This window comes from Hordeum vulgare, chromosome 6H, assembly GCF_904849725.1.
Source record: "Hordeum vulgare subsp. vulgare chromosome 6H, MorexV3_pseudomolecules_assembly, whole genome shotgun sequence".
In the NCBI taxonomy this organism is placed as follows: domain Eukaryota; kingdom Viridiplantae; phylum Streptophyta; class Magnoliopsida; order Poales; family Poaceae; genus Hordeum; species Hordeum vulgare.
In genome coordinates, this window is record NC_058523.1 from 553,420,287 (window position 1) to 553,444,907 (window position 24,621).

General features: G+C 48.8%; 1 pseudogene; it reads left to right on the plus strand.

Moving 5' to 3' along the window:
- The first annotated feature begins 7,979 nt into the window (after positions 1-7,979).
- LOC123403454 lies at positions 7,980-13,609 on the plus strand (annotated as a pseudogene).
- The last annotated feature ends 11,012 nt before the right edge of the window (positions 13,610-24,621 follow it).

Here is a 24,621-nt window from a genome sequence, read left to right on the forward strand (position 1 = left end):
GTCATTACATGTGAGCAAGGAAAAAAATAGCACGCTAAGACGCCGCTATAGCGCGCTAATAGCGTATTTGAAAACTAAACGCTACGCTATGCATATTTCACTCGCTACGGCGCTATTCACGCTAAATACGGTAATTTCGCGCTATAACGCGTATCGGCGCTATTTTTTCGACGCTGCGCTATTTTTTTCAAACGAATTTTTCATCAGCCCACTATTCTTTTAGGCTTTCCGGTCCAGTAACCCTAACCAGCGGCGACCAAACCTATAGCAACGGCCAGACCTACCGAGCGAACCATAAATCCCTAACCAAACCTACCGAGCGACGGCAGCAACGACGGTCACCGGTGCTTCGGCCGTCTCCTCCAGCCACGGTCGACCGCCTCTTGTCACCTCCTCCGCTCGCAGCCTCCTCTCCTCTTGCCGCGTCCTCGGTTGTAGCTGCTGAAATCTGTCATTTGTGTTGCTATATGTTGAAATCTGAACAATGTTTTGTGACACGCTATTTTACAAAATAGCGCGCTATTAGCACGCTATTTCATTCATAGCTTTTTTTTAAGGCTGCACTATTTCAAATAGGACGCTATTTTTTTCCTTGCATGTGAGTAATATACCAACCAATAGTTTTATAAGAGTTTACCAACAACCGGTCGGTTGGCAAAACCGACTTTTTCCAACACATATCCGTAGAAAATGCAGTTTCATGCTGTAGTGGATCTAGCGACCTATCCTGCTTCAAAACTCTTCTCACATCGATTGAACCTTAAAGTTCAGAACATGCTCCGCCTCCCTGTGCATTTCATCCTAGATGCTCTTCGTCATCAACACCTGGACATCTCCATGTGACTCAGATGACTTAAAGAATTCTTTTTTGCATTAACTCATGAAGCTACGTGTTTCCATACTCCTGATCCCACGAACCATCCGAATCCATCATTTTTCTAAAGAAGAATCACAAAAGGCTGGTCGGACAATTTGTCGAACACATACATGGCAACTTGCGGTCTAAGAATAGTCGAGCGTATTACGACGGCATCCGAGGCTGCGACGGCATCCAGAGCAGCAAGATGGGTGGAGAGGAGGTTTGCAATAGTGTTGACGGCAATAAGGGGTCGGGATGGTGGCCGAGCTAATGGAGGGCATGGGCGTTGGGCGGACGAGGAAGAAGAGAGGGGAGGCAAATGGCCAAACCCCCTAATATCTGCCCATGATTTGGGCTGTATATGACTTCCCTATGCCACGAGTGACCAGTTCCCTTAGCTGGCAGTTTTATCTCCAGGCTGCAGCACAAGCATACATGACTCAACACTGAGAGAAAGCTAATACACACGCTCAATTGCCATGGCGAACGCTACCAAGGTTTGCAGGTGGCGTGCGCCGTCGCCCGGCAAACGCTGATATATATTGCTCATCGAGGAGTAGCAAACTGATATAGTCTTACATTCACTGGCTTATACTGTCACAAACAAACTTACATTGATTGACACCAGGGTGGGTTTGTCTTCCTTTTGTCCATCTAACTAGCAAATTGTGTCTGGGTTGTACGAGATCCAAAATAAACAAATTTGTGCTCACAAACCTAAGAAACAATTCGATGGTTGATACCACTCAAACTGCTTAGAGCATCTCTAGCATGTTGGCACAACCCAAAGGAGGAAGGAACACACACACGTGAGCTGGAGGTTGAAGGAAGAAGAAGACTCACACAATACACAACACCAACGGGAGAAGAACACACAGAGTCTGGTGCACACGCACTTGTGCTTTTCTCTTGTTCTCTCTTTGTCAAAATACATAAAATGATTACAGAGCTTTATAACACAGCTCGCACACACACGATCAAGCCTAACAGCCTGGTCCGCTAATAACGCTCCACTACCCGCACTAGCACGCACAGCTTGATTCACTTCCAAGTTTTGTGCAGAACATGGTTAAGAGCTCACGCAGCCGGCGCATGCCACAACTGAATGTGCCCGCTTCTTTCTCCACCTCTTTCTACTACGCAACTCGGCCGCTCGGATTCCACGGAGCTTGATGCATGCAGCTAATATATCCATGCAAACTACTAACAAGCCCAACGACACACACTGCTGACTTGCATATACGCACACGATCCCTTCTCTTCGTGATTATATGCCGGCAGCCAAACTAGTGTTGGACGTGATAACATGCATGACACTAATAAATAAATATGACGAAAGCCTACACAACAAGGTTAACTCTAACATAGCAGACCCTGTAAACTGGACAAACCTGTAGAAAAACAAGGTGTTTATAGTTTGGGTCGAAGAAACGACGCCTAGCAGACCCTGTAAAACTTGTTCGACCCTTAAACTTTATAGGGGTCATGGTAAATCCATCCGCGAAAACCTTATATATACCGTTTCGAAGGCAATATATAGTTCAACCCGTAAACCGGTTAACCTCGACGGAGCAACGCACCGCCGCGGAACTGAACTCACCGGAATCCGTCGCCACACGTCAGAAGAAGCCGCTGGACGCCGAAATTTGCCGCCACCGGTCCGAATTGCGGTCGGTTCGACCTTCACTGCCGAGGCGAGGCCGTCCACGGACAGGGTGGAGCAGGCCTCTGGCAGCCCGAATCAGGGCGGGGCGGCATCGGAAAAGAGCGAGGCAAGGGTGAGGGAGCTCACACGGCCACGAAGAGGAACGCGCGCGCGGCGGCGGGCAGTGCCGAGCTCAAATCGGGGATGGGCGGGCGTGCCAGGGAGCGCGCGGTGACCCGGAATGGGCGGTGTCGAGACGAGGCGGGGGCGAGGCGGGCGGCGCCGGGGCGCTAGGGCGAGGCACGCCGTGGTCGGAGATGGACTGTTTTGTCCGGGCAAAAAAAGGAAAAACGGTTTACAGTGTCCCTTATATGCGTTTTTAAGGGTCGATTTATACGGAGTCTGCTAAAGATGATATTACGCTTCATCCTGATTTGGGCTGTATAACGTTATAAATATGTTGGGTTTCACTCCAGTTTTAATCCTCTTACCTATTCCACTCTACAACAATCCTCCCAATAGAAAAGGAAAAACACACCACCTACTTTCAACTTTCAGCATTGAGGAAAACATGGAAAAGGCAGGGAAAGGGCTCGGCGGCAGCGCGGTGCTGGAGCAATTGAAGCAGGCATGGAAGAGGCATCGGAAAATTTGACGCGCGATCATTGTTCACATTTTGAAATGCCGGAGGACGATGATTGAAGGGAGAAACGGCTAGAGGACGGCGACGGCGAAGGCGAAGAAAGATGGCAAACGGAAGACTCGTGAGGAAATAATTGAGGGCTAATTTAATAAATGTTGTTCAATCCTTTGGCATACCCCTAGTATACGGGTTAGATGGTACGACGCCAGAACCCTCAAGATAAGGTGCCGAGTTCTACTCTCTGCTGACCCTATATAATTCTGCTCCTTTTGGCAAAACATCTCACATGTGTAGAGAAAAGTGAATTAACTCACCACCAACTCAAACCTTTAGAAACCAACTCGGGGCCGTCGTCTCGCGCCGCCACCGGCCCCCATCTCCGCCCCCTCCCCGAGTCGTCACCGGCCAACCCTCCCGCGCCGCCATCGGCCCCCTCTCCGCCCCCTCCCCGCTTCGCCGCTGCCGGAGGGGACGCCGGTGAAGTCGCGCGCGCCCCGGGGATGGCGGCGGCGGGGCCCCTCGCGTCGGCCCTCGGGCTCTGGCGGTTGCGGGATCCGACGAGATCTCGCCCACCGGCGGCGCCTGACGGCGGATCCGGGGCTGCCATGGCCGGATCTTGTGCGGGGCGCGCGACCATGGTGGTAGGGAGCGGCGGCCGGGCGCGGCTGCGGTGGCAGAGAGCGTCGGCTAGGCGCGACTGCGGTGGCCAGGGCGCGCGGTGCGGTGACCCGTGACCCTGCCTGGGGGTCGTGGTGGTGCGTGGCGGCCATGCTCAGCGGGTCGGTGGCGGTGGATGTTCAGCGCAACTCCGGGAGAAATCCTTGTTCTGTTCCTCATCGGAGCCGCGACGGGGACGCCCGCGGGTGCCGCTATCTTTCTTGGAAGCGTCGTTGTGGAGGTGTGCTGCTCCCCTTCGTGGGCCGCTGCCTAGTCAGCCGTCACGTGGCTACTATGGCGGCCGGCGGCGCCAGATCTGGCCGTTGTCCTCCGACCTTGATGTGGGCCTCTCTCCTGCGGATTCTTGGCGCTGCCGGCGTGGTTCCCGGGGGCCACCTGCGGGTGAAGCTGGTGGAGGAGATTCGGATTGGGGGAAACCCCTTGGTTGGCCCAGGATGGCCGCGCCGACGACGACGTTCGAGGGCACGGTTATTCTTTTTGAAGACGTCGGTATACATATGCTCCTCTGCTCCCCTTCCTTGCCTCTCGGGTGAAAACCTAACTCCGGTGGGCGGCGGCGTCCTTGACGTCGTGACCTTCCTGAAGGCGTCGCCTAGAGGGCTGAGTGGTGGTGGGCACTGTGTGGGTCCTGAAAGGTTGCTGGTGTTGGGCACTGCTTCGGGGGAAACCCTAGGATCTGGTCTTCCAGATCGGACGATGGCGGTATTGCGGTGCCAGTTCTCTCTTGGGAGCATCGTTTGTAGAGCAGCGCTGGCAGACTGAGGCAGGAGGTGGAGCGGCTTCGTCTTGCACGGAATTTTGGTGGAGCTGTCAAGTCATGCCTGGCCGACAGGTGCTACGCTGAGTCATGCCTGGTTGGCAGGTGCTACGCACGACAGATCTCCCGGAGTCTTCACATCTGGACGGATGAGTGAAGGGCGGTGGCGCCTTTGGGCGCCGTGGTGGCGTCGACGGATGTTTGGCTGGCATGGATGATGCGGATCTCTTTCCTGAAGATGGGTCAGTGGTTCGATGATGATGTCGGCTTGTAAAACGTGTGCGTGAGGTGTGCGTTTTAGGTGTGTTGCACCGGCTGTTGCTCCTGATACGTTATGTGAATGGATTGGCGACAACACCGGTCTTAGATATGTGGAGTGAGAGCACTCCACATTATCGAGTTTGTAAGTGTGAGTGGTGGCTTTGGGTGGATTGATGTATACTCTTGTTAGACCTTTATGGAATAATTAATAAAGATGGCTGCATGCATCGATTGATGCAGAGGCCGGAGGTTTAACCTCTTTTTCCAAAAAAAAAACTCAAACCTATAGAAGTAGGAAAGATGAGATGACCAAAATTTGATTATTTCAAAAGTTTCGGCGGATGAAATAGCAAAACTTAAATTTTAATTTTGAAATGAAATTTGACCAAATTTTGAAATCAAAGCGAAACAAAGTTTAACAGTCCAACATAACCTTGAGGAGTACAAACATAATGTTTGGGCTTATGCAAACGATGATGAGAAGGCTCCGGAAGTTCGGCTAGACCAACAAATTTAGATCGGGCCAAAATATTTGGCCGAAAGGACATATATTGGGCCGGGCCGAGATGGCCAAATTTCGGAATAAATAATTTAACTATCTCGGCTGATTTAGAACGCTGCTCAACGAACGCATGTAGTTTGGTAGTTTTATGAAATACGTACACTCCGTTGTGTGTGGACTGTGGAGCCAGAAACGATGAATTTGACTTGTTCTTTTCGCATGGATTGAAAATCTGTACCAGTTCCCTATACCGCGAGTAACCAGTTCCCTTACCTCGGCAGTTTGTCTCTAGACTGCAGGAGCACGAACATACAAAACTCCTTTTTTTTTCTTTTTTTTTTTTTTTGCTACGAACGAAAGGTAGACAGAGTTCAAGCTAGCTAGCGGGAGGTCGCCCAATTACCATGGCCAACCGGGGCAAGGTGGTGCCAATCTTCTTTACTTTTCTCAACGTGATGACGCTTACCGTGTTCGACGAAGGAGCCGGCGTCATGCCCCGCGGGGGGGGGGGGGGGGGGGGGGGGGGGCTCTGCGGTATTTTGTTCGGCATCACCAGACCCGGCGCAGCGCCGTGGCAGACATCGTGGACGAGTCCCATGACTGCCGTGACGACAAGGTGGGAGCGTCAGCCGGTGCGTGGGAACGCCTCGGGCTCAACACCAATGCTGCAAGCTCCCGCGACAGGCGACTCTAGGGTTCCGCCCTCACCCATCCCGCCATCTCCAGCCGCCGGCCGCCGGTCAGGCGCCCCCGCCCCCGCCCCTGTCGCCCTCCTCCCTTCTTTCGGATCCGCCCTCGCGCCGCCTCCCCGGGAGGTGGTCGGGGCGACGCTCGTGCTCCTATCCCGCGGGTGCCCTCCTCCCCCGTCTCCCCCCGCCGTCGCCTTCGGGCGCCCCCGGCGCTGGCTCGGGTGGTGCTGGCGACGCCAGACCCTCCTTTCCCCCGCGCTCTTTCCCCTTTCCGGGGCAGGGGAAGACGACGGTGTAGCTCGGCCTGGCTGCGGCCAGGCCGGGTCTGTGGTCCACGGGCTTGGCATGCTCATGCTATTGCGTTCGGTCGGCTACCGTCGTTGACGGTGTAGGTTGAGCCCTCCCACGGGCCGATGGTGCTGCTGCTCTTAGTCCTGGCTCTTTTTCATCGTTGTGCAGGTTTCTCCTTACGGTGCCGTAATGAGAGGACGCGGGGGTCTTAAGACCGCATTGGTGCAGGGTGTAGGTCAGTTTGGTGACAGGCTTCGGAGCGCCCAAGGTGTAGGTTAGGATTGGAAGGAAAGGTCCTCACCCTCCGACACGTGCTGCATTGTTCAGACCACACTTGTTTTTGGACTCCATGCATAGACATAAGGGCAACAGGCAGTAGAAAAACTAAGGGCTTTTTCACGATTTTGACCCCTGGAATGAAAGTATTTCACGGAATAAACTCTGACTGAAACTATTTCACGATCTGACCTTTTTTGAAACGCCAGAGCCCATGGCGTTGCAGACGCACATAGAAACGCCAGTCTAATGTGGCGTTGCAGACGCACATAGAAACGCTAGTCTAGTGTGGCGTTGCAGACCCACTCAAACGCCAGACTTATGTGGCGTTGCAGGCCACGAGTGAAACGCCATGGTCCATGGCGTTTCAGCAGTACACATGTTGCTGGCAGCATGCCGTGGGCTGGCTGGATGTCGTCGCTGCGTTCCATAGTGGGTCTGCAACGCCAGCACTGTTGGCGTTTCACAATCGGCCTGCAACGCCACATTAGACTGGCGTTGCAAGAAAGAAAAAACGCCACGGTAGACAGGTGTGTCACTGTAGGGCAGCAACGCCAGCACTGTTGGCGTTTCACAGTGGGTCTGCAACGCCACGGTAGACTGGCGTTGCAGAATAATAAACGCCACGGTAGACAGGCGTATCACTGTAGGGCAGCAACGCCACGGTAGACTGACGTTTCTATGTGCGTCTGCAACTCCACGGGCTCTGACGTTTTAAAAAAGGTCAGATCGTGAAATAGTTTCAGTCAGAGTTCATTCCGTGAAATACTTTCGTCCCAGGGTCAAAATCATGAAAAAAATCCAAAAACTAATGCCTCCTCTTTCCCTCAACACACTACGTTTTTTAGATAAACTATAGTACTATCACTTATTTTCTTTCTTGTGTCTACTTTCTCTTGCCACGCTCCACCCCTCGTGGCCCGCGATGGTCGTTGTGCTGAATCTGCCTGCGGGCTGAGTGTATGAGTGCACTGCTTTGAACGTCATGGAACAATGGAGGGGTACGTAGGCTCCAGCAAAAGATGCGTCGCCATGGATGGAAACACCAGATCCAACCGCTTAGAGAAACAAGCACGTACGACTTTAGCCAGCTTGTCGCGCGTCGATCGGCGGTGTGCATGCTTTCGTCTCCGACGTGATTGCTTTCGTCTCGGCTGGCTGGCTGGCTGTATATCCACGTCCGTCCTTAATCTTAGAAAGATAAAGATACATACGTACATTCATCAGGTAGGTAGATCATGGTGGTTGCGCAATCATTTTCCTAGCTAGAATACACTCCTATAAAACAAGGCATTGTAGTACTAGTAACTAGGACAGTAGGAGTAAGATGGAAGGTGTAAGACCGAATTCTACAGAGTCTATAAAAAAACCCATGACCATAGCAGCGCTGCTGCCACACACAACACATCATGGCGCCCCCTTGGTCCTCAACGCTCTCACCCCTTGTTGCATCCCCCGTCTGCGCAAGCTTGGCCACGACGACGACAACGACGCGCTTAGGCTGCCGAAGAATTCCAAGCATGTGGCGCTCGCCGATGCTAGGCATGCTGATGAACGGCCTTAAACTTTGTTTTAGTTTCTTATAACTTTTCTGTCATTTCCCTCAAGTTTTCTCGTACATTATTATAATTCATAGTTATGAGTTTTGCCATCTTTTTCCATGATGAAAAATTCAGGTGGCCTACCTCCTCTCCTCCCTAGTGACCAGTTGAGAAGAAAACATATGGTGGCGCTGGTGCATGTCCAAAAAGAAACTGGAAACGATGTGATCATCAGCACGGAGGGGTTACTCGAAGCTCAGCTTGAGCTCTACCATAACGCCATGGCATACGTCAAGTCCGCGGTGGTGAGGGCTGCCGTGGACCTACGCATCCCCGACGCCATCCACCGTCGCGGAGGTGCCGCCACCTTGTCCGATATCGCCACCGAGGCCAGGGTCCAGCCGACAAAGGTTTCCCACCTCCGTCGGCTCATGCGCGCCCTCACCATCCTTGGTGTCTTCTCAGTCGACCAGGGCACTCACCATGATGATGCCATCGACGTGCACTATAAGCTCACCCCCCCCTCTCGCGCCTCCTCGTCGGGGACAGCTCGTGCACTCACAGGGTGTTTGTTTTCAGAGACTTATTGGTTTTTGGGACTTAGAAAAGTGCTAAGTCCCACCTAAACCAAACACACAAGGGACTTATTGGGACTTATTATGATTATTTGGGACTTATCAAATAAGACTCTCTAATAGAAGCTTATTGGAACTTATTCTAGTTAGGCCCGCGGAAGTCTCCCGATCCAGTGGCCGCCGCCCTGTCCCTCGTCGCTCGCACCGCCCCAATCGCCGCCGGCCGCCCGCCCCGTCCCTGCCCGCCCCGTCGCCGCCCGGCCGCCGGCCGCCCGCCCCGTCGCCGCCCAGTCGCTGCCCCGCCCCGTCGCCGCCTCGTCGCCGCCTGGCCGCCGCCTCGTCTCCCTCAGTTCGTCTGGTCCTGCTGGTTCATGTTTTCTGCGCTGGAGGGTGTCTGGTCCCATGGAGTTTTCTGGTCCTGCTGGTTCATGTTGCTGGTTCAACCCGGCAGTACCGCGCCATGGCTGATGACCAGTTTCCTGTTGACAATTTGGCTGATGATGATCCATATTGACTGCAGGTTACCGCGCCATGGCTGATGACGATCCCCGCGTCCCAGGTGACCGTACCATGGCTGATGAGGAGGAGGAGCAGATGCCTTTTTTCTCTCAGTTCTCATCCACCGGTGGAAATCTCGGGAGGGGAATGGGTTTCGGGCGTTTCTTGGATCTCAACAGCAACGTCCACGACTTCCCGGAATTGGGCTCGTACCAGCAACTCCTCTTCGACCAGTCGGCCGGTCATGGCCTTCCTCCGATCGGACCTGGTCGTGGTAGGCCCATGCCCTAGGGCGGAGGAGGTCGCAGCCGGTCTCTGAACATCGGAGGTCGAGCCGGCTCTCACCTGCGTCCATTCGTCGCCCCGGCCGCAGCTGCCATTGAGGGAGGCATCATAGGCCATGGGAGGACCGTGTCGCAGGTCACCGGGCGCGGCGTAAGTCGAGCCAATGCGTCCTCATCTATCGGCAGTAGAGGAAAAACTGCGGGGAAGCAACGTGTGTCGTCAACTGCTGCGTCTTCAGAAGATGTCGACGAGAATGAAGGCTTTGAAGATGAAGATGACAACAATGGTTTTGGAGAGGTAAAATTTAAAATTGTGTATATAGTTCTTTTTTTGTATCAGCGTTAAAATTCATCTTCTTTTTGTGCTAGCTAATTGTGTGAACTTGTTATTTTTTGTTTGAAATGTCTACTTGTTATTTTTGTTTGAATTGTGTACTTGTTATTTTTGTTTAGAAAACCATTGCAAAGGCCGATTGGACAGACGCGCATATTACTATATTTTGTAACATCGCCTATGAGGAAGCTAGGGATGGGCACTGTGTGAATGGTGTTTGGACAAGTAGAGCATACAATAACATGAAGAAAAAAAATTATCAGCGTGCGGCCCTCCTGCATAGTACCAAGCAATTCAAAAATTGCATTGCTAGACTCAAGAGCTACTATACTGCTTGGGTGTGGTTGGGGCAGCAAACTGGTTATGGCCGAACTGGAGATGGAGCTATCACCGCATCAAATGAGTGGTGGAAAAAAATAATTAAGGTACATACATTATTTTTCAAATTACATCAGAATTTCTCACACTTGTTTACATTATTCAGCCTTGTACTAATTATCTAACTAATGATGCAGGAGAGACCAGATGTCAGAAAATTCAAGGGTGGCAATCCTGAGTATTTGGATATGCTAATAGAGCTATTTCAAGGTGTGGCAGTTGATGGATCATCATCTTATGTGCCCTTAGATGAAGATGATGAAGAAGAATATGATGTTGCCGATGATGGAAATGAGTAGAGTCCAATGAGCACCACCAGCAAGAAGAGGGGGAGCAGCGGCGGTGAACAGTCAGCTTCAAGCCCAGGAAAGAAACACAAGAGCCCAATGGTGAAACTAATGACAGGGCTCATCAATACTATTAACAGTGATAACACTTCTGACATGATCACTAAATATGCAAACAAAAGGCAGGAAGCAAAGGACAAGGCAAGAGAGAAGAAATCAAACAACACTAAGGAATCCATTACTCATTGTCAATTGTTGGCAGTTCAATCTGGTGCAGAAGAAACAAGTGTTGAGTACTTCATGGCGACTCAACTTTTTGCAGATGAGGCAAACAGAGTCATATTTGAGAACATTTCAACTAATGAGGCTAGGCTGACTTGGTTGAAGAGGTGGTGCATGATGAAGAAGTTGTACTAGTGTACTAGTTATCTTGATTGCCCTTTTTAATAGAACTATGTAATGGACCTGTGTTGTGTGACCTTGTTAAATGACCATTGCATGTTCAAGTGTTTAATTTGCACGTACTAATGTTTTCAAGTTCAAGAGGTGGTGCATGATGAAGAAGTTGTACTAATGTTTGCATGTTTCAAGATGATGACATCAGTGTTGATGGAATAAGCAGTGATGATGGGAGCAGCAGTGATGATGAAGCACTGATGTTGTTCATGCACCAAAAAAGAAAGAGAAGAATGATGCAAATGGTCTGCATGATTGGTATGTACCACTTGGACTCTTACTGTAACAAAGGACCTAGAAGAGTACCAATAGAGTCTGGGCATGATTGGGTTATGACAACACTACGCAACGAAACGGCCTGTTACAACATGTTTAGAATGCACAGACCAATGTTTAAGAAATTGCATAGTGTGCTTGTTGATTCCTATGGTTTTGAAGTCCACTAAAAGAATGTCATCAGTTGAGTCTCTAGGCCTATTTCTATGGATAGTAGGTTCCTCTCAATCTGTAAGACAAGCAGAAAACAGATTTGTTAGGTCATTGGAGACAATTGTAAGGAAGTTTGATAAGGTTTTGGCATGTCTGATCAAGCTTGCAAAAGACATCATCAGACCAATAGATCGTCAATTCAGGACTGTGCATTTAAAATTAAGATCTAGAAAGTATGCACCGTTTATGAATAATTGCATTGGTGCAATAGATGGTACACACATACAAGTTGTGGTACCAGTTGCCACTGCTGCCCAGCATAGGAATAGACATAAGGAGAAGAGTCAGAATGTGATGTGTGTGTGTGACTTTGATATGAGATTCACATTTGTCCTAGCTGGTTGGCCAGGATCAGTGCATGACATGAGGGTCTTCAATGATGCCCGATCCAGATTTGGTGACAAGTTTCCAAAACCTCCACCTAATAAGTTCTATCTTGTGGACTCAGGGTACCCAAATAGACCGGGTTATCTTTCACCATACAAGGGTTTAACCTATCATTTCCAGGAGTACCGTGATGGCACAATGCCTAGAGGAAAAAAGGAACACTTCAATTTCACCCATTCTTCACTTAGAAATGTCATCGAGAGGTGTTTTGGAGTCCTGAAGAACAAGTGGAGGATTTTGTTTCACTTGCCTAGTTATCCACAGCAGAAACAAAGCAAAATAATTGTGGCTTGCACTGCACTGCACAATTTTATTAGACAAAGTCAACTCGCCGATATAGATTTCGACTTGTGTGATCAAGATGAAAATTATGTACCATTGTCTATGCCAACGACTACAACAAATGATTCAACAAATGAGATGGACAGTGCTGCTATGAATCAATTCAGAGCTTGGGTCGCTGATGGGTTGTGGTCCTTGAAACAACAATGATATGAAGAAGTGTTCTTCGCTTATGTAATTTATGTTATCTCGGTTGTTATGTACTTTGTCTTATTTTGGTTCTTATGAACAAGTGTTAATTCGTTTGTATGAACAAGTGTTATGAACAATTATTATTTCGGTTGTCACTATTCTGCATTTCATTTGTATGAACAAGGGTTATGTGAACAAGTGTATTTTATTAGGTGCAACATGGACTTATAAGTCTCTGTAAACAAACAGGTAGGGACTCGGGATTTATAAGTCTCTGTAAACAAACAGATAAGGGCTTATGACTTATAAGTTGAGACTTAAAAAAGTTCTAGAACTTATGAAACAAAGAGGGAGTCAGTCCCCCATCATGCGCGTGCTCGTGGACCCGCTGTCCTTGACCGCCCTCTGTAGTATAGGTGAGTGGTTCACGGACGAGAGGGCGTCGGCTCTGACACTCTTCGAAGTGGCGCATGGGTGCAAACGGGATGAGATGACAATGAAGAAGGGCACGCGTAGCATGTTCAACGCTGGCATGGTCTCCGATAGTCGCCTCCTTATGGAGACCGTCATCAAAGATCACTGCAACATCTTTGAGGGCGTTAGCTCTCTTGTTGACGCCGGCGGTGCTCATGGTGCCACGGCGGAAGCCGTCACTAAGGCATTCCCACACATCAGATGCACCGTGTTGGACCTCCCACACGCGATCGATGGGGCACCTGCCATCGGTAATGTCGAGTTTGTTGCTGGTGATTTGTTTGAGTATGTGCCACCAGCAGACGTTGTTCTACTCAAGGTACACACAGGACACTGTATCTTGTTTTTTTTTCCCTTCAGTTATTACATATACGTTGAATGGGACGTGTTCTTCCATTTTCCAGTGGGTTTTGTGCTTGTGGCAAGATGAAGATGCTGTCAAGGTACTACGACGGTGCAAAGAAGCAATAACAAGTAGAGGTTCCAAAGGGAAGGTGATAATCATTGATGTCGTGATAGACTCCGGGATGTCACAGGATGATCTTCTTCTTAGGGAGACGCAAGTTCTATTCGATGTCCAAATGATGCGTGTTGATGGGGGCGAGCGAGACGAGAAGGAGTGGAGGAAGATTTTCATTGAAGCCGGATTCAAGGATTATAATATCACTCCAATGCTAGGATTTCGATCCATAATTGAAGTCTACCCTTGAATACCCGCGCACCCTGATAGAAATAAGTAGGTTGTATGGTTTGGTATTGCTCCTGCTATCGAATAATGTCTTGTATTAGCAGAGTGCTTACTCAATAAAGTTTCCTATAATATTTGTAGCAGAGTGCTTACTCAATAAAGTTTCCTATAATATTTGTGATATTAGTGAACTCTTCCATGTTTGCGTTTCTTATAAAAGTTAGGAAACTACAAATAGTGTCTTTGTCCAAATGACAGTCAGATAATTTCCTAACTTGATCAAACTTGTCTAACATGACGTGTGCCTACGAACCAAACAACCCGTTAACATGCAACTTCTAGTGCTTCAACCTTGTACGGTTTTTTGTGTGCTGGGGCTTCAACCTTGTATTTAACCTGCAACAGAAAAGAAAATGTCATACCATTAACAGGGAATGGATTCGAACCGCTAGTAGTAGGAAATAACTGTTTAGCTTTTTTTTTTATATAAAAAGGAAACGAGCCCCCGGCCTCTGCATCAAAGAACTGTTTAGCTAGATATAGTTACCTTTCGGATCTGCAAAAAAAAGACAGTTACAATTGGATTAATCATGCTTTCCCTTGACATTGTAGGTGCACATTTTTTTCTTGGCACAGTGGATCAAAATATCAGCAGAGTCAATACGTATGTAACACCCATCAGATGTGAATATCTTAGGAATTCATAGAAACCGAAAAGGAAAAATAAAATGTACTTAACAATGCAAAGCATGAGAAGAACTTCTGAATTTACCTGCAAGACACGCTCCATGGACATAACCATTGCACTTTTCGCTGGTGTGCTCACCGGTGAAGTAAACCCTCCCAACGGGAGCCTGAGAAAAAGGAAAATACAAAGAGTCATGTTAATATAAGTGTAGGACAAGTGAAATGCAGGGAAAATGTATATATATTTGTACCCGAATGAGACTGTATTTGTAACGGTTAACGCCGATAGGTTCCTAACAATAACTCTGCATTGATTTATAAATTTATGGGCATTCTCTTTAGGAGCAATCGGTTCCCTATCTTCTGCGACTTCATCAATGTTTAACTTTATTTCATCGTCCAACTTTTTGGTGTGACCTCATACCTTTCTAGAAGATTGGCTCGATCCGAAGGGCTAAAAGCAGAAAGACTTTTTGGTCACGCTATTCGTCATCCTGGGTGAAAAATAGTTATTTTTTACCCCCTCTATTTTAACATCAATGCATCGTAATTTTACGTTCCGTAAATTTTATATTATTTTATACATAAAAATAGATCGCAAGAAAATTCATAATCATCGTAAAAAATATTTTTGCTACGTAAAATTATGAATGTAAAACCATAGTAAAAACTATACATAAAATGCAATTTTTCTTATTTTATGACCTATATTTTTGTTTTCTTATGCCAAATTTTACATAGTGGATAAATATGAATGTAACTATTTGTATTCGGAATTTATTTATTTATAAAACAATATTAAGATTACCCGGGATGAAGAATAACTTATTCTGCACCCTGGATGATGAATAGTATTACTATATATATATATATATATAGTAATACTGAGAACGTAGTATATAGATACATATGTATATAATTAATACATCTAATGATCACCATGTTAGGGAACGTAGTATGAGAAACAAAAAAATTTCTACGCACACGCAATACCTATCCATGGTGATGATCATCTATGAGAGGGGAGAGTGAATCTACATATCCTTGTAGATCTCTAAGCGAAAGCGTATATAACGTGGTTGATGTAGTGTAACATCTTCGCGATCCAAATCGCAGCCCGTCCTGCGATCTCATCACGAGCCGTCCCGCGATCCCATCATGATCTATCCCGATCTAGTGTCAAACGGACGACACCTCCGCGTTAAGCACACGTACAGCTCGATGACGATCTCTGCCTTCTTGATCCAGCAAGAGGGGGCGAAGAGGTAGATGAGTTCTCCAGCACGACGGCGTGGTGGTGGTGGTGGTGGAACTATTCCAGCAGGGCTTCGCCTAAGCACCGCTGAAAACTAGAGGAGAAACAGATCTAGAGAGAAGTAGAGGGAGCACGTGGAAATTAGGGTTAGCCCTCACCTCTAAAACCTCTAGTATATATAGGAGGAACAAGAGGGAGGGCTGCCTTGCCTCCTCCTCCAAGAGGAGAGGTTCGGCCGAGCCAAGGGGGAGAGTCCTCCTCCAATACAAATTGGTGGAGGACTCCTTCCCCACTTGTCCACCTCCTTCCTTTTTTTTCCTTTTCCTTTTATTTATTGCCTTGGCCGAACTGGGCTTAGTGGGCTGGCCTAACCAGCCCACTAAGGGCTGGTGAGCCAACTTTAGGTCTATTAGGTTCTCTCCCGGGTGGATGGTCCCTCCCGGTAATACCCCGGAACCCATTCGTCATTCCCGGTACTTTACCGATAATGCCCGAAAACTTTCCGAAAGCCAAAACGGGACTTCCTATATATCAATCTTTACCTTCAGACCATTCCGGAGCTCCTCGTGACATCCCGGATCTCATCCAGGACTCCGAACAACCTTCGGTCACCAGCTCCTATAACTCAACTATACCAAAACGTCACCGAACCTTAAGTGTGCAGACCATGCGGGTTCGAGAACTATATGTAGACATGACCTGCGACACTCTCCGATCAATATCCAATGGCTGGACCTGGATGCCCATATTGGATCCTACATATTCTACGACAATCTTATCGGTTGAACCTCTATGTCAAGGATTCAGTTAATCCCGTATATCATTCCCTTTGTCCTTAGGTATGTTACTTGCCCGAGATTCGATCATATGTATCCCAATACCTATTTCAATCTCATTACCAGCAAGTCTCTTTACTCATTCCATAATACAAGATCTCGTGGCTAACTCTTTAGTTACATTGCTTGCAAGGCTTGTTTGTGATGTTGTATTACCGAGTGGCCCCGAGATACATCTCTGTCACACGGAGTGACAAATCCCAGTCTTGATCCATGCTCACTCAATGGACACCTTCGGAGATACCTGTAGAACACCTTTATAGTCACCCGGTAACGTTGCGACGTTTGATACACACAAGGTATTCCTCCGATGTCAGTGAGTAACATGATCTCATGGTCATAGGAATGTACACTTTACATGTAGAAAACAATAGCAACGAAATTTCACGATCACAAGCTAAGTTTATAGTTTGGTCTTGTCCATCACATCATTCTCCTAACGATGTTATCCGTCTATGGCTAGGAAACCTTAACCATCTTTGATCAATGAGACTGTCAACTAGATGCTCACTAGGGACAGTGTTGTGTCTATGTACCCACACATGTATTTGAGTTTTACAATCAATACAATTATAACATGGATAATAAACGATTATCGTGAACAAGGAAATATAATAATAATAAATTTATTATTGCTTCTAGGGCATATTTCCAACACACCAGAGGCTTAATATATATATATACCTCGTCGGACTTTGTTAATTGTCTAACATTTTCTTCGTCATCATTTTCTTCGTCTCTTCGTTCTTGCTCAAGTACCTCACCGGAGTCGTTCAGAAATTCTGAACCGTCATGTCGTTCATTCTCTTGGTTTGGGGAGGAGCATATGATAGCGAAGATCTCATCTTCATGGTATCTGCCGCTGTCGTCCATAGCTTAACTAATCCAGAAGAAAGATAAAACAATTTAGTATTTAAATTAGAATGTATTCACTAAGCAAAAACTGGATCATAGTAGTCAACTTCACCATGAATTGGAGTAAAATAGTCCTTAAAGTTGCCATGTGTAAGCAGTTGAAACTAAATCATGTTGGGAGCTTAAAAACTAAATTATGTCGAGCTAGGCATGAGAGGCTCGGGTGGCGGAGGGGGTAAGGGGTGGATGGCGAGGAGGGTTAGAGGGTGGGGGAGCTGCACTCAGGCGCCGGCGAGGTTCGATCCGAGGGGCGAGGGATGGCAAGGATGATTAATTTTTTAGCAAGATCATCATGATCAAGTAACCAATCATCAGGGCGAGGAGGACTTTCCTAAGGATGCTACCATGCCACATCAACACCTTCGGTGATCGTCGGGGACTCTTCAAGGGCGATCGTCGAGGACTCCTGCGCTGATCGTCGGTGACTCGTCACTGACGATCGTCTCGGATTCCTCCGACGATCGTCGGGGATTCTTCACTGGCGATCGTCGGAAACTCCTCTCCGGCGATCCTCGGGGACTCCTCCCGCGATCGTCGGGGACTCCCCTCTAGCGGTCGTTGGGGACACTTCACCAGCGATCGTGGGGGACTCCTCGAGGGTGAAAGTGATTTATGATTGTAAAAAAACAAATATGTCCATCCATCTAACAAAATTAATAATAAATCCATGCCTCGAGCTATCCATCCATCCATGCAAGAAAAAGTAGCACTGACAAAGGAATGCTTTTCTAGTTTTACATCGATCCATCAAAGGATTTACAATAGACGGATAGACAGTAGCATTGACAATATAGCATTGGATAATGGTGGCCGTAAAACTGCAGTTTTAGGATGGAAGGGAGGTGCCGACGACAGTTGGTTCAGAGGGGCGCGAGCGGCTTCCGGGTGTGATGGTGGGGGCAAAGAGGCAGAGGTAGAGGGGTTGCGGCGAGGGACGGAGCCGGCAACGGCAAGTGGCAGGCCGGCAACAGCGCTCGAACCCTAGCGCTAGATGGCGAGGCGGGACTGGACTACAAAGCGAGGCCAGCTGAGGCGAGGAACGGGCCTACGACGGCGAGGCCCTGGTCGGTGAGGCGGGGCCGACGGCGTGCAAGCAGCAGCAGCAGAGCAAGCACCAAAGCCGCGGTGGCCCAGAAGCAATAACAGTAGCAGCGGAGGACGTGAGGTGGCGGGTGCACCTACCGTACGTCCATGGAGACGACGACGGATGGACGCGGCTGCGGGGAGGAGAGGGGGTAGGGGATGGCGCCAGGGGGGAGAGGGGAGCTCACCTGCGTGCGGAGGGAGAGGGCGTCCGGGGTGGTGTTGGACTAGATGGGATAGATGACGTCGTAGGGGAGCATTCACCTGCGGAGAGCTGCCTGGTGAAATCTGACAGCCTGGCGACGCGCGCATGTGTTTCGACCTGTCTCCCACGCGGTGGCTGGCACCGGGACACGAAGGCGCGGAAGTTATATACCCCGGACCTTTCACTACACCACAACACCACAATCCTGACAAAAAGGTTGGTCAAAAAAACCGCCTCTGCCGACATACAGTTGGTCGGGAAAGAGTATTACCGACCAAAGGCGTCTGTTGGGAAAAATCCACATGGAAAAGCCTTTTGCTGACCAACATATATATCTTTCCGGCCGATTGTTTGATGCGTATAAAGAGCATTGCCGACCAACCCTCTCATGGCACTGGCAGGGATCTTTCCCGACCGACTTGCAGTTGGTGTTTTCATCGAATCTTTCCCGACCGACGTTTGACAGTAATGTCTATGCCGACCGATGTTCTATTGGCTCTATCTTGATCTTTTCCCGACCAACTGTGTGTGGTGTCTCGAAGCTTTTGCCAGTATGAACTTTTGCATCCAAGGGGTTCCTCATCATCTCCTAGCCAATCCAATCATTAAACTTTTCTTGAAATATACTTGATAAAACTGTGAGTTCAAGATATAATGTATGTTGTCATTAATAATAAAACCACCAAGGGGGTATTTGTGCTTTCAAGCCACTCGAGTGCCGCCTCTCTCCGCCATTGGATGGTCCTCCCTCGCCATCCAGATCTTCTTCCCATGTCGGCCAGCCGCCTCACCCGCATGTCTCACTCCCAGTCCAGATCCTCCCATTGACGTGTCAAGTCTGGATGAACTATAACAGAGCTAGAAGCACTCTGGTCATAGACTCATAGTGTTAGAAGCATGGTTGTGTGCATTATCCTATTGCAGTACTCCATAAAGAAAAATAAGAGAGTTTAGATCACTAAAGTAGTGATCTAAACACTTATACTTTTTATTTACGGAGGATGTACAAGATTCAGAGATCTAACTTGTTTAATTCTTACGCACTACATGGTCTTCAGATCTAAGTTATAGTTCTATGATGAAGCTATTGTGTAGTTATCAATTCCTTGTGGTCTGGAACCATTTTAGAGAAAGTTAGAAGTCTTTCATGCCAATAATGTTTTCTAATAATGCGTAGTATGTATCTAGTTCTATTTGTTGGAAAGGACCTTATTTCACCACACTTATTCATCTATGTAATGTAGAATGCGCATGTGTTAGGAATAATCACGATTAAGCAAAAACCAGTCCGGCACGGACTTGGATTCTTTGCCGAGTCGGCTAGCTGCTAGATAGGACAGCTACTATTTATACATGCATCTAGTCCCCTGTAATCTCAGATCAAGACCAAAGCAATAAAGCAAAACACCAGGTACGATACGTACCTGTGGCTATCAATCTCGTCTAGCGATTCATATGTGTGCGTTGGTGTAGTCTCGGCCGGCGGCAAGAATCGATCAACAAGATCGAGCTAGCTAGCTTGGTGTAGGACGTGCCTTGAAGGAATTAGGATAGCTACATACAACGCATCTCAGCGTAAAGTATCTCGTCGAGTTCGTCAGCGAGCTTCGTTCGTCATCGTCGTTCGTCGTCGGTCGTCGCGTGTCGTCGGAAAGTACTCGACGACACGGTCTGGGCCAACATTTGGTATCAGAGCAAGGTTGATCTTCTAGTAACGGAAGATCATGTCGAAGGACGACAAGGATAAGCAGCTGGCGGCGTACTCCGGTGCGGCTGAAGTATTTGCTGCTCCAGCGAGTTCGTCGTACCCACGATTTGACCGCGAGAACTTTGGGGTCTGGAAGGCACTGATGGAGTGTGGTCTCCGCGCCAACGTGTTGTGGGACGCAGTCGATCCAGGAGGCGACGCTTTCAAGAAGGGGGGAGCCGAGCACTGGAAGGATCGGCAGGCGGCATCGGCGATTTACTCGGTGATGTCGATGGATGTCCTCCAACACCTGATCGCCAAAGAAACGGCGAAGGAGGTGTGGGATACCTTGAAGCTCATGTTCGAGGGACGCGACCGCGTCAAGCAAGCCAATCTCCAAACTCTCTTAAGGAACTATGAGACTTTGGTCATGGGCGACAATGAGTCCGTGGACGCGTTCGCTTCACGCGTTGCTACTCTCGTCAATCGGATCCGCGCACTTGGAGAAAACCTCACGGAGGCCTCGGTTGTCCGTCGGTTCTTGCGCGCGGCTCCTCCCCGGTACCTGCAAATTGTCACGGCGATCGAGCAGTGCGTCGATCTCGCGACACTCTCCATTGATGATCTCGTCGGACGCTACAAGGCTCACGACGAGCGTATGCGGTATAGTCTCGGGGACGGGAAGAATGATGAGCATGTCATGCTCACGCGGGCTCAGTGGCAAGCGTTGGACTCAAGGAAAGGAGGTGAGGTCTCAAGCAAAAACACTCGCCAAGATCGTGCGCCAAACGAACAAATTCAGAAGAACGCCAGTGACGGCGCTTCGAAGAAGAAAAAGAAGTTCGACAAGCGCAAGATCAAGTGTCACAATTGTGGCATAATGGGGCACTTCAAGTCGGAGTGCAAGAAACCACCGAAGGAGAAAGCTTTCATGGCCAAGGAAGGCGATGATGGCGACATGATGCTCATGGTCGAAGTATGCGAGCTAATGGACGAGGATAGTCCAACTCCTAAGGCGCCAGCTACGGAGGTTGTTACGCTCATAGAGGAGGCAGTCTTTCTTCATGACAAGAAGAGGATGAACTCGGCGAGGCACGTGTGGTACCTCGACACGGGAGCTAGCAACCACATGTCCGGCGACAAGGACCAGTTTTCTGAGCTCAGACTTTCGGTGGGAGGCATGGTTCGGTTCGGCGATGGACGGACCGTTGACATCGCAGGGCGAGGTACTGTCCTGTTTGAGGTGAAGAATGGCGGCCACAAGGTACTCACGGATGTTTACTATATTCCCAAGCTAAAGAGTAGCATCATAAGTCTTGGCCAGCTCGAGGAGCGTGGTTGCAAGATTGTGCTCGAAGATGGCTATCTATGGGGGTATGATCGTCAGAGGATGCTAATTATGAAGGTGCAGAGGTCACCGAACAGACTTTACATCCTCAACTTGTCTCGTGTGGATCCAGTATGTCTCTTGTCGAGCATGGATGACTCGGCATGGAAGTGGCACGCACGCTACGGACATCTAAATTTCCAGGCTCTTCGACAACTTGGACAAAAAGAGATGGTACGTGGTCTACCGTGCATCGAACATGTCGACCAAGTGTGCGACGGTTGTCTTATTGGGAAACAAAGGAGGGCCCCGTTCCCAAGAGAGGGAAACTTTAGAGCGAGTAAAGTTCTTGAGTTGGTCCACGGAGATTTGTGCGGGCCGATTACACCGGCCACCCCTGCCGGAAATAGATATTTCCTGCTCATCGTCGACGACTTCAGTAGATACATGTGGATTGTGTTGTTGAAGACGAAGGATCAAGCTTTGGAAGCCTTCAGGATAGTAAAGATGGCGGCCGAAGTGGAATCCGAAGCCAAGATGAAGGCCCTCCGTACCGATCGGGGGGGTGAGTTCAAGTCTCGTGAATTCACAAGATTCTGCGAAACACACGGGATCAAGCGGTATCTTATGGCTCCATATTCACCACAGCAAAATGGTGTTGTGGAGCGGAGGAACCAAACTGTGGTGGCGATGGCACGGAGCATGTTAAAGAGTAAAGGCATGCCAGGGAAGTATTGGGGTGAGGCGGTCAATACGGTCGTTTATTTGCTGAACCGGGCTCCAACCAAGAGTGTGGTTGGAATGACGCCGTACGAAGCATGGTACGGACACAAGCCCGCGGTTGATCATCTTCGTACTTTCGGGTGCGTGGCGCATGTGAAGACAGTGGCGGGGCATACTAGCAAATTGGCGGATCGGAGTACTCCAATGATATTGGTTGGCTATGAAGCAGGCACAAAGGCGTACCGTGCGTGCAACCCCTCGAACAACAAGGTGGTTGTGACACGTGATGTGGTCTTTGAAGAAGCGAGGTCATGGAACTGGAACTCCACCGAGCAAGTATACCCGTCATCAGATGACATTTTTAATGTCGTTTACGACGAACCTGAACATGCAGAAGCTGACGATCAACTGAAGAGGTCGTCGGGACAGAGCGATCCTCCGAACGCAGGTGCTACTGAAAACACGCCAGCTAGGTCGGCCGTGTCGCTTGAGCCCGCGATCAGCACGTCCTCTAGCGCTGCTGGGTCTACATGCAGCCACCGAGGCAAGGGAGCCATACAAGCTGCAGCCTGCAGCACGCCTGACAGCGTTCCCCGTAGCGCTGGTAGCCCAGGCCGTGGCACCTCTCCTGGAGGTTCACGTGATGGTGGTATGACCCAGAGTCCACCAAGCCACGTACATGGGGCTGATGGTTCTCTTGTACGTGCACCAGTTTCACCTGCTTCACCTCGTGGATGTGTAGCCAGCCCAGGGGTGCTCCAATCGCCAGAAATCAGAAGTGTGGCAACTTCAGCAGAAAATTCTTTGTCTTCGACGAAAGAGGAGACGAGGGAACGTCCGCCAACACCAGTACGTCTGCGATCAGTGGTGGATTTATATCCGAATGAAACATTTCAAACCATAAATCCGGTGAAAATTAAGAGAAGAGGACGACAATGTTTGCTTAGTGTCGAGGAACCGACAAAGTTTGAAGAAGCAAACACGGAGGAGTGTTGGCGTCGTGCTATGGATGAGGAGTTGGGGTCGATCCGAGACAACAAAACATGGGAGCTCGTGGATCCTCCCAGCGGCCATAAAATTATAGGGCTCAAGTGGGTGTACAAGGTCAAAAAGGATGCCGATGGAAATCTTGTGAAATACAAAGCAAGGCTCGTAGCTAAGGGATACGTGCAAGAGCAAGGTGTGGATTTCGAAGAAGTGTTTGCTCCAGTTACAAGGATGGAATCGGTGAGGCTAGTTATAGCTCTTGCGGCTCAAGAATCTTGGAGGCTACATCACATGGATGAAAAATCCGCGTTTTTGAACGGGGAGTTGGAAGAAGAAGTTTATGTCAAGCAACCACCGGGGTACATCAAAGAAGGAGAGGAACACAAGGTGTTGAAACTACACAAGGCATTGTACGGGCTATGTCAAGCTCCTCGGGCATGGAACAACAAGCTTGACCGTACACTGGTTTCTCTTGGTTTTGAGAAAAGTCCACTCGAGCATGCTATGTATAAGCGAGGCAAAGGCAACGATCGTCTCTTAGTGAGCATCTATGTCGACGATCTTTTGATAACCGGAGCAGATGAGGAGGAGATTGCTAGATTCAAGCTACAAATGAAGGAGCTATTCAAGATGAGTGATCTAGGGCTCTTGAGTTACTATCTCGGGATTGAGGTACAACAAAAGCCTGAGGGGATCACACTATGCCAGGAGGCATATGCAAAGAAGATTCTTGAAAGTTGTGGCATGGAGGACTGCAAACCAACTTTTGTTCCGATGGAGCCTCGTCTTAAACTTAGCAAGAGAAGCAAAGCACCCGTGGTTGATGCAACGGAGTATAGGAGTGTGGTCGGAAGCCTAAGGTATCTTGTGAATACACGACCAGACTTGGCCTATTCCGTTGGCATAGTGAGTCGCTTCATGGAAGCACCCACGAAGGAACATTGGGCAGCTGTGAAACATATACTCAGATACATCAAAGGGACAACAAACTTCGGTTGTGTCTATTTGAGAGGGAAGAAGAAGGAGTTGGTGGAGCTACTTGGCTATAGTGATAGTGACCTGGCAGGAGATGTGGATGACCGTAAAAGTACCTCGGGAGTGGCATATTTCTTGGGCGGGAGCATAGTGAGTTGGCTATCACAAAAACAGAAGGTGGTCGCATTATCATCCTGTGAAGCGGAGTATATTGCAGCTGCAACCGCGGCGTATCAAGGTGTGTTTTTAGAAAGGCTACTCGGTGACCTCACACACAAGGAACCGAAAAGAATGGTGCTCTATGTTGACAACAAGTCTGCGATTGCTCTATGTAAGAATCCAGTGCATCATGACAGGAGCAAACACATTGATACGAGGTATCACTACATACGGCAGTGCGTGGAAGAAGGCAAGATTAAAGTCAACTACGTTTGCACCGATGATCAGCTTGCAGATATCCTGACCAAATCTTTGG